General features: G+C 36.9%; 1 pseudogene; it reads right to left on the bottom strand.

Moving 5' to 3' along the window:
• Positions 1–9,949: 9,949 nt before the first annotated feature.
• On the bottom strand, positions 9,950–10,049 carry LOC138813065 (U6 spliceosomal RNA; annotated as a pseudogene).
• Positions 10,050–10,505: the final 456 nt, after the last annotated feature.

Raw genomic sequence — 10,505 nt, 5'->3', positions numbered from 1 at the left:
GGAAGTGGAGCATGGGTGAGGAAACATTTCTTCTTCCAAGTTATCTCCCTGAAAAACCAGGGGGTACACTTTCTTTTCCTCTTTCTTAGTTTCTTTTTGTAAGTCTAGGAGGCTAGATGGAGTGTTGCCCATGGTTTCCAGTCCTGTCAGTCATAAAGTCCAAAAAACAATAAACAGCACAAACAAAACACATGCAGGCCTGACAGTTACAAAAAAAAAAGCTTACAAAGTGGAGATCTCCCAAATTGGTCTGCTGACTCCTGTCATGGCGGGGTTCCATACCCATGCCCCACAGCAGAAGAAGCAGTCCCATGGTGGGCGAGTTGGGCCTCTGCTAGGAGGCTCTCTTGGTCAGTTCCGGCCCAACACCAAACCAATCCTCACCCCACAATTCACATGCCAAGGTTCCAAGGACCCCCCCGCCCCACAGCGGGGTTCCAAGGACCCCGCCCCACACAGTGGGCTTCCAAGGACCCCTGCTCCACACAGCAGGGTTACCCCCTCCCCAGAAGAGGATCCTGGATGTCTCCCAGTTCCTCCAGGGTTGTCGTGCAAGTGGGCCAACTTGGACAACCCTTTACAAATTTGAGGGGATATCCTCACAAGGGAAAATGAAAGTAAAACAGACAAATGAGAGGACAAGACAAATTAACAAAGACAGCCCTGTTTTACCTTTGGAGTCTGAGGTCTCGGGGGTCTTTGGGGGGTATCCGAGATGAGCCCCACTAATATGTTATGCCATGGTTGCAGGACACTCACAGCAAAAAAACCACCGAGAGTCAGACTCTACAGCTTTTTTTATTTAAATGAGCTGCAGCTTGGGCCTTGTCCTACACTTCGACACAGTGGAGCCTAGGAGGAGAGCCCCTAGCTAAGGATTTGCAGGTCTTATAAAGGCACACAATCAACCAGATGTTTGGATTACCACCACGTGTTGCTTTGCTAGACAGGAACAAGCAACAAGTGGTCACCTTTCATCCCTTCAGGAGTATTTTAACTGCCACTTCCATGTGTGTGAGGTGTGGATGGCCAACTTCACTTGTCTATTGGTATCATGGTCGATGAGCTCTTTCATCTGGTATTGATTGATGATCTCTTCATTCAAGAATATGGAGGATGATTCTTTGTATTCTTCCATTCTTCTGCTATGATGGTGGGTAGCAAGTATACCTAAAATCAACTAAATAAAATAATGGAAACCCAGAAAAAAAAAGAAATAGCAAAACCAAACGACAACTCATCCCCCCAAAATCAGAAAAATAATGAATTTTGTTTGAATCAGTCCAGCGTTTCACCAATCAAGAGCTCCTAGATGTGTTAACTGACATAGGTTGGAGCACAGTGGCTTCCTATATACCCTGCATGACCTCTCAAAACGGAGCTATCACAGCCCATCATAGTGACATCATAGAAGAAATGGACCAATCAGAGTCTGGGCCAGTGAAGTCAGAGAAAATGGAGCAATCATAGCTTGCCAGCATTGATACTCTAGCCCATAAGCTTCAAAGACTGTTGCTAAGGACTCCATGTGGGCTTGAGGCTGCTCTGGTCATTGTTATGCCATTCCTGAAACTACTAGGACAGTGGTCAAAGTCCTCTGATCTTGTAGAGGACTCCTGAATCTCATAAATTGCTTCTGTGGAGACACTGGCCAATAGCCTCCATTCTTGATGGCCACCTTATCCTATATTTGTTCCAGCAATGACATGGCAAGAAGATCTCCGTCCTTCTCAAGGACAGCTCTCCTACAACTTGCTCCTGAGGGGACAAGGTCCAGGCTGTCTTTTTTTAAATTTTTTTTTTTGGTCGTGGGGCTTGAACTCTGGGCCTGGGCGCTGTCCCTCAGCTCTTCAGCTCAAGGCGAGCGCTCTACCACTTGAGCTACAGCGCCATTTCCGGTTTTCTGGTGGCTTATTGGAGATAGGAGTCTCACGGTCTCTCCTGCCCCGGCTGGCTTTGAACCGCGATCCTCAGATCTCAGCCTCCTGAGTAGCTAGGATTACAGGCGTGAGCCACCAGCACCCAGCCCAGGCTGTCTTTGAGCCACAATCCTCACAATTCACTTTCCGGAGTAGGTAAGGTTATATGCCTGAGCCATCGTTAGTTACTTAGCTCATTTCTCACATTTGGGGGAAGTATATATATTTGTTAGAAAGGTTGGTATTAGATATGTCCTTTTAACACCTTAAATTTGTTGCTCTTGATGTCTAATTGTTAATCTAGTGTCTGATTAGTAATTTGTCATAATATGATTGAAGATCCTTTGTGTGATGAGTTGTGTCTCTGTGCTTTGGGAGGTTTCCTGTCTTTGACTGTTTAATTAGAATGTGTCTTAGTGTGGACCTGTGTAATTATGTTAATTGTCTTCTTTAAGCTGCTAGATTCCTGCATAGAAGGGTTCATGCTTTCAATCAAATTTGGGAAGGTTTTGGTCATTATTCCTTCAAATACTATGTATTTCTTTTTTTTAATCACTGTATGTTATACATTGTACATACAATACATATTCACATTGTATATTTGAATATACATATATGCCTACATATTTATATTATATATACATTTATATACATATATTTTTTCACATAACTTCCACTTTTGTGATTGTTTATGGTAGGAAGTCTAGATTGATCTCAGCTACTCCATCAGAGTTAGACTTAGGAGTTTTCCTTTTTATTTCTTGGTGAAAATATGCATTTCTCGGCAAGGATATCGAAACCGGTACAAATCAGAGGTAGCCTTGCGTTCTCTCTCTCTCTCTCTCTCTCCATCTCTCTCTCTCTCTCTCTCTCCCTCTTTCTGATTTCCTGCCTCTGTCAGCTCTCTGAGCACAGGACCATTGCTTACCAAGTTGTTTTAGTGTGTGCTGTGATCTACTAGTGTGTGCACTGCCATGTTCTGCTTCAAACGTCACCATGCTACACCTGGAAGAGGAGCTTCTCCAATGTCAGCCTGCATGGGTGTGCCTGCCTCTTTCTTCAGGTCGGAGTCTCCATAGCTACTAGGGTGGCCTTAGTAGATGCCCATGTGCCAGGACTGCTTACTGCTGACTGTGGGCTACTCAAGCACAGCCTCTTTATTTACCCAAGTCAGAAGTCTGTGTTGGATCCTGGGGACACTGGCCTATTGGTGACTATACTAGGAGCAAGGCTGTGGGTTGCAGGAGCCTCAATGTGGCCTGACATCTGGGGAAGAGAAAGAATAGGTCAACTCTAAAGGGAAAAAGAATGAAGAGAGAAAAGAAGCAGTAAAACCTTTATCAATTAAAAACACAAGAGTTTGGAACTGGAAAAGCAGCGGAAATATTCTAAATAATAAAAATTGCTAACATGGATAGAAGATGGATCACATTTTGTCATATATAATTTTGAAAAAAAAACATACTAGGAATGAAAATTTAAAAGTCAAAATTAAAACACTATTTGGATTATAACTAGACAGTATAGCTCAGTGGTAAAACATTGGCCTAGCATATGTGAAGCAATGGTGTGATCTCCTAAGCATTACAAAGTACACACAAAGCACACACACAAAAACCACATGAACACACACACACACACACACACACACACACACAACACATACACACATTTGGAATATTGATATTATCATATTAAACAGAGGAAATTATCACAAATAGAAAATGTAGGTTAATATATGAAATAAGAATATTTCTCGTACTATCTAAAAGTTTAGTAGAAATAAAATAATCACAATACACTTGGATTCTTATAGATTAAGTAAACTGAAAATTAAGCAATAGAAGACATGAGAACCTTTTCAAATAAGTTTTAAATAATAAACATTTTGAAACATGTATCCTTTTATTTTGACAAAAAATTGATGTTAGTGGTGTTTTAACTCAAGATTTAGAATATTATAACCAGGTGCTCTATATCTCTCTAGGGGTGGCTATATCTCTAATCATTTCACTCTGAATATTTTTATGATAAGGTATTATAGTTGCTCTGTCTCTCCCGAATTACAAACCCTATTTGCACTTCCCACCGTAGCTAGAAAATAGCAGCCACAAGTCTCCATGCCCAGTTCAAACTTTTTTTTTTAATTTAAGTACAAATATTTCCAAAAAGTCACCAGGTAATGTAACTTTTCTTAATAAAGTATGTGCTTCTTGAAAATACAGTATTTGTTACCTGGACAAATATGTTTATAACTATAAGAAATAAATTTATTTAAATTTACCAACCGTATAAAAATTCAAAAAATAATTTTAAATATTCACATCATAAATATTTTAAAAGCAAAATATATGTGTCTGAATAATTTACATGTGAAAAAACAAAGAAATTATATTAACTAATCCTACAACTCTGAAAAAAGAATTACCCTAAAGAAACAAAAGAAAATATTTAAGTTCAAAATTTGAAATTTAGAAAATAAAATGAAGTGTACTCTTTAGATGACTTATGTAACTGTAAACCCCCTGCATATAAATTTTCTTATAAAAATGCATGAACAAAGAAAGAAAAAGTACCAATTGATTAATAGCAACAGCAAAAGAATCAGTAGTTCTTTTTTTGAGCATACAAAAAATCGATGGAAGAGATAACAATGTTCCTTCCATAAGAAATGTACTTATTTATGTAACTGTAACCCCTCTGTACATTACCTTTACAATAAAATTAAATTGAAATTAAAAATAAACCAAACAATATACGAATTAAGGATTCATATAAACCATTGGTTAAAAACTTTGTAAAAAACTGCACTAAGTACCCAAGGAATATATTTTGATGATGCTACTTTAATAATTAAACTTCAGTAGAGAAGCAAAAAGTGTAAAAACTGTTACAAAGTAATAAATCAGAATATGTTACTATTCATAATAATCATAAGCTGAATTTATAGTGATAGTCAAATATGTAAGAAATGAGACAATTTGCCATACATTTGCACTTAATAAGTGAGAAAGAATTTTCTAGGTCTTTTAAAATATATCTTAAGTTTAATAAAGAACCTATTCTGTCACATCATATGATAATCAGATAAAGCTGATATTAGAGCAAAGAACAGATTCTACTAAGTTTTTGTATGTTAATGTATATACTTATTTTGGTTGTGGGAAATTGTGGGGATTTCGACTTGAGTTATTGCTCTTGCTAGGCAGGCGTCATATCAGTGGTTAATTTTAGGATAGGGGTTCCCTTTCCACAATAACATGCACCTGATCTGTCATTTTAGCCTTCCCATCATCAATGGCATCAGAGTTGCAGACCAACTTGTCTAGCTTCCTACCTTGGCTGGCCTGGATTCCGTAGTTCTTCCAATCTTAGCCTGTAGATAGTGCAGTGTGGTGGAAATGATCCAATGCACCCAGCTATAGATTGAGAAGGAGGTCCACTAAACTTTTGGCCTGGTTCTATTCTCAAGCCTCCTCAGTAGTTAAAAGTAGAGGTGGAAGCCCCTGGTGCCAAGCAGTAAGAGTATTTTTTAAAGTAACTAGACATATACATGACTTACGCTTGTGATTACCTCAGGAAAAGAATAAAAGAGCAGTGAAGCATAGAGAACAGACAGAATTTTAACTAGCTACTCAGAGGCTGAATCAGCTTAGGTAGCTACTCAAGAGGCTGAGATCTGAAGGCCACTGCTAAAAGCTAGTCAAATCATGAAAATACATGCGATTATCTCTAAAAAAACAAAAGTGGAACAGTGGCTCAAGTGGTAGAACACTACCTTTGGGCACAGAAGGTTAAGAATAATGCCTACTCAGTATCAAGCCTCAAGAATAATGAATGTATGCATGAGCACATGCACATGTGTGCACGAGCGTGCACACACACACACACACACACACACACACACACAAATGAGTATTTCAATGTGAAGTTCTTTAATTTTAACCTTGCTGTACTTTATTTCCCTGTATTAGTTCACAAGTTAACAAAATCAGCTAAGCACCTATTTACATACAACTCATGTTTCTCTAAAGTCTACTCTCTCTTTGGAAGTCTGCTTTTATTTGACCCAAAAGTAAATTATTCAGGAAGTCAATTCATCTCTCTCAAGTCTGTTGTATTAGATGATTTTTAGGTTCCTCCTAGGAATATGATTTTGTGTAATCCTGCATCAAGCAGCATATTTCTTTCACGAGAAGGGAAGACCCTGTCAAACAATTAATAATAGGTTTTTCTCCACCTGGCGAGCATCTGTAGTTTTACTAACTTCATAAAATTCATGATCTGTCTTTGTATGCCAAAGACTGCTATGCAAATAAAAAGATCCTTCTCAGAACTTAGCATTTGTAAACTATTCATAGGTATGAGGTGTTTAAATATTACTGAAATTTCTTTGGAATAAATAATATTCATCTTGACTATCTTGAGAAAGAAGAATTGGTTTCTCAGCACTTTAGGTAAGAACATGAGTGTAAGAAACAAAAGGAAAAGTGAAGAACAATAATCCATATATTCAAATCAAACAAAACAACCCATGAAAACACAAATTAATTCAGTACTCAAGAACCTGCAGAAAATGCAAATTAAAAAAACTATGACAAGCTTATGAATATCCTGACTACATGGGAGTGAACTGTTGTAAGGATAGTGCTTAAAACCCAGACTGGACAGAAAGATCTGTACACAGTGCCATGCACCTGTTATTTTAAATTCCAGGAAGAATAACATAAAGTGTACTGAGCCCAAAATCAGATACAAGTAGGAAGCCAGATTCTATCTGAAAAATAATCAGGATAATTTAAGTCTGAGGACATGACAAAGTGGTAAGAACAACCATTTTGGGGGCACAAGACACTCAATTCAAACTCTAATATTATGGGTATTAAAGAAAAAACTATGATTTTAAATAATTGGAATAAATGTAAGATTTGAGTATTTGAGTGGAGAAAAATCCATGAGAGAGATAGAATGAACCCACATTGGAATACTTTCTACTTAAGTGATAATGTTTTGTGGTACTTCAGACAAAACAGTTACCTTGCAAATGGGTATGGATGTGCACTTGGGTGACGGAAATACTCTACTTACACAGGGGTAAATTAAATAGATTTTTTGGGATAGATTGCACTTCTTGAACTAAGAGCCTAGGTGATGTCCCTGAGCTTTTTCTCTCAAGGCTACCACGCTACCACTTTCAGCCACAGTTCCAATTCTGATTTTCTGTCGGTTGTTTGGAGATAAGAGGCTCATGGACTTTCCTGCCCAAGATGGCTTCAAACCACAATCGTCAGATCTCAGCCTCCTGAGTAACCAGGATTCCAGCCATGAGCCATCAATGATTTTAATAATTTAGTAAATTGTGCAGTTCCAGAAGTTATATATTATCTTTATAACCTGTGTAATATATGTGTGTATGTATATATCAATGCATACGGATAGAAATATTTTAGCATATTTTTGTATCTACAATAGATTTATGAAATAATCCTTCATTATAAAATAAAATGGTAGCCGGGCGCCGGTGGCTCATGCCTGTAACCCTAGGTACTCAGGAGGCTGAGATCTGAGGATTGCAAGTTAAAGCAGACAGGAAAGGAAAGTCCGAGAGATTCTTTTTTTTTTTTTTTTTTTTTTTGGGTCCGGTCGTGGGGCCTGAACTCTGCGCCTGGGCGCTGTCCCTCAGCTCTTCAGCTCAAGGCTAGCGCTCTACCACTTGAGCCACAGTGCCACTTCCGGCTTTTTTCTGTTTGCTTATGTGGTGCTGAGGAATCAAACCCAGGGCCTTGAGCATGCAAGGCAAGCGCTCTACCACTGAGCCACCTTCCCAGCCCAGTCCCAGAGATTCTTATCTCCAATAAACCACTCAAAAACCGGAAGTGACACTGTGGCCCAAGTGGTGGAGTGCTGGTCTTGAGCTGAAGAGCTGAGGGAGAGCACCCAGGCCCAAGTTCAAGCCCCACGACAGACGAAAAATAAATAAATAAAAATTAAATTAAATGGAAAAAAAAGTTAATAAGGAGCAAAACACAGGGAATTGTCACACGTTTCTTGTTGTTCAATATAATATGAATTGTGAGAATCAGTTTGGCAAAATCATCTCTACTTTAACAAAATGGATAATAACTATTAAATCCAATTCATCTATTTGCCCTTATTGTGCATCCTCACACATGAGTGTCAAAATCAAACCACAGTTTCTGCCTTCGTATTTAACTCACCTGTTATAAGTTAGAGGATAGATGAAGTAATCAAATAAAGATTAAAATAATAGTAAGTGAGGCTATGAGTTAAAGCTGAAAATGATTTTAAATATGATAATAGCTAATTGAATTGCATATTTCTTACCTTTACACTATTGTCATGTCCCTCATTCCCACATTAGAAAAGTTCATAGAAAGTTCTCACTAAACGCATTATGCTGCCCATGTAATTGTAACTCCTCTGTACAGTATGTTCACAAATAAAATTAAATTAAATTAAAAAAATTAAATAAAATATAAATAACCAAAAAAAAGAAAGTTCTCACTAAATAATATGTACAATTATGAAAAACACTATTGAAAAAATATGGGCACCATGTGGTTTTAGCTTATTGTGACCTGTAGGGGGTAGTGTGTTTTTGAGGATTTGCAATACGTTCTAATGGAGATGAAGAGAGGGATGTGCTTATTCTGGAAAACTGGCTAGAAGATTGTTCCCAGAAAGATAGTGATGAATTCTTCCAAAAGGTTACAGTAAAATCACTTTCACAACCATGTTCACTGCTGCACTATTCACTGTAGAAAACTTATGGAAACAGCCCAGATGCCCTTTGGCAGAGGGATGGTTAGAGAAAGTGTGGCACATATACACAATTGTATTGCACCCATCCATTATGAAGACTGTTACATTATTTGCAAAGAAATGGATAGATCTAAAAATATGTTAAGTAAACTAAGTCAGAGACACACACACAAAGGACCCATGTTCTGTCTCATATTTGGAAGATAGAACTTTATACAAGTTTTCACAACAATATCAACCAAAGCATTCTATTTGCAGAGAATTTAAAAGGTGTATTTTCTTATAAAATTGAATTTTTAATCCACCAAAATGAATACCAGGAAACTATCACTTAAGATATGAGGGGAATTCAAAGGGAAGGATTAAAAAGAGTTATGGAGGAAAAGAGTGAAGGCATAATATTCAATACAGATAGTATGACAGTAGAAAAAATTAAAGTGGGGTGAGATTTGGAAGGGTGTGGTGAAGTTATGTAAAGATCCATTGTACTTAAAAACTGATTTGTTGAATGGAAATTCCCTTGTACAATTATTTAACATAATAAAAATATAATTAAAAACAATGGAGACACTTTATCTTAAACTGTGTTCTCTTAAGCCATGAGTCAATATAATAGTTTCCTCCTTAGAAATGTTCTTTGCAGGTATTTTCCTCACAGTAACAGAAAAGTGATCAACACAATGCATATCAATACATTACACTGCACATCATAAAGAGAAACACTATAAATTCTATTTCCATCTCTTTTAAAAATAAAATTGTTTGCTTTATAAATTGATCAGAGGCATGGATTTTGTGGCTAGTTAGTTCATTGCACATGTCTCTCTTCCTCTCTCTCTTTCATGGTTCTCATAGATAATATGATTGCTCCATAATTATCCTAACTTATTTTGCTTTTATATTTTTGGTTGCATCATTTCACTTTCTGCTCTGCCATTTCCCAAATCATTTACATAGAAGGTATTATTTCCTATTTTCTCATTCCTAGAATAAGCTGCACATGAAGACACCATTGGTCCTCATTTTCAGTCTGTACCTTTTAATACACAGGAAAATCTTTCCTCTGCTTTCTATCAGTTCTCTACTCTCCAGTTAGAATAATTTAGAATAGTAAAAATGGAAAAAGAGAAAATAAATTATTGTGAAAAAACTAACTTTTAATTATATGAATCGCATGTGTTGTTACACTTGTATTTTTGTAATCAACTTTTTAATAACTGTTTTTCATTTCTTGCATCTGAAGGATGAAAAATATGGAATACTTCGCATATTTTCATATCATCCCTGTCCAAGTGGCATGTTAATCTCTATATTGTTGTAATTTATGTATACGTGCTGCCGAAGCATGTAGTATCCTGTAAATTTAAGTAGTTAATGATGTAATCTTTATACAGGCATATATCCTTGGTTGCCTATTTGTAACAAGGAAACCTTATTGTTACTAACAATGCTATTGATCTTATTTCTCTGAAATTCTGTGTATAGTGGAAAAAACATATTGTTCGGTAGATTGCTCACAATTGCAATTATTTGCCAATGACTATTTTAAGTCTTTTTCATTTTAAATTTCATCATATTTTGTAGCCTTTATAGCTAGGTTCAAAGATATGGCTTTTCAAGTACTTATTTATCAACTGAGTTAACTTCTTGGAGCTAATGGATTCAAAGTAAGCCTTGTTGAAGAGCTACTTCTAAACTTTTGCAGCTTAAAATTTCCCAAATGAGGTCTTACTGGCACAAATGTCTACTGACCCTTTACCCTTCTTCCATGTAGTAACAGACCAACCAGAATATCTTACCCTG

Source organism: Dipodomys merriami, unplaced genomic scaffold, assembly GCF_024711535.1.
Source record: "Dipodomys merriami isolate MVZ:Mamm:240054 unplaced genomic scaffold, mDipMer1.0.p SCAF_58, whole genome shotgun sequence".
Lineage (NCBI taxonomy): Eukaryota > Metazoa > Chordata > Mammalia > Rodentia > Heteromyidae > Dipodomys > Dipodomys merriami.
The sequence above is the reverse complement of the archived record's forward strand: the minus strand, read 5'-3'. Positions and strand labels throughout refer to the sequence as shown.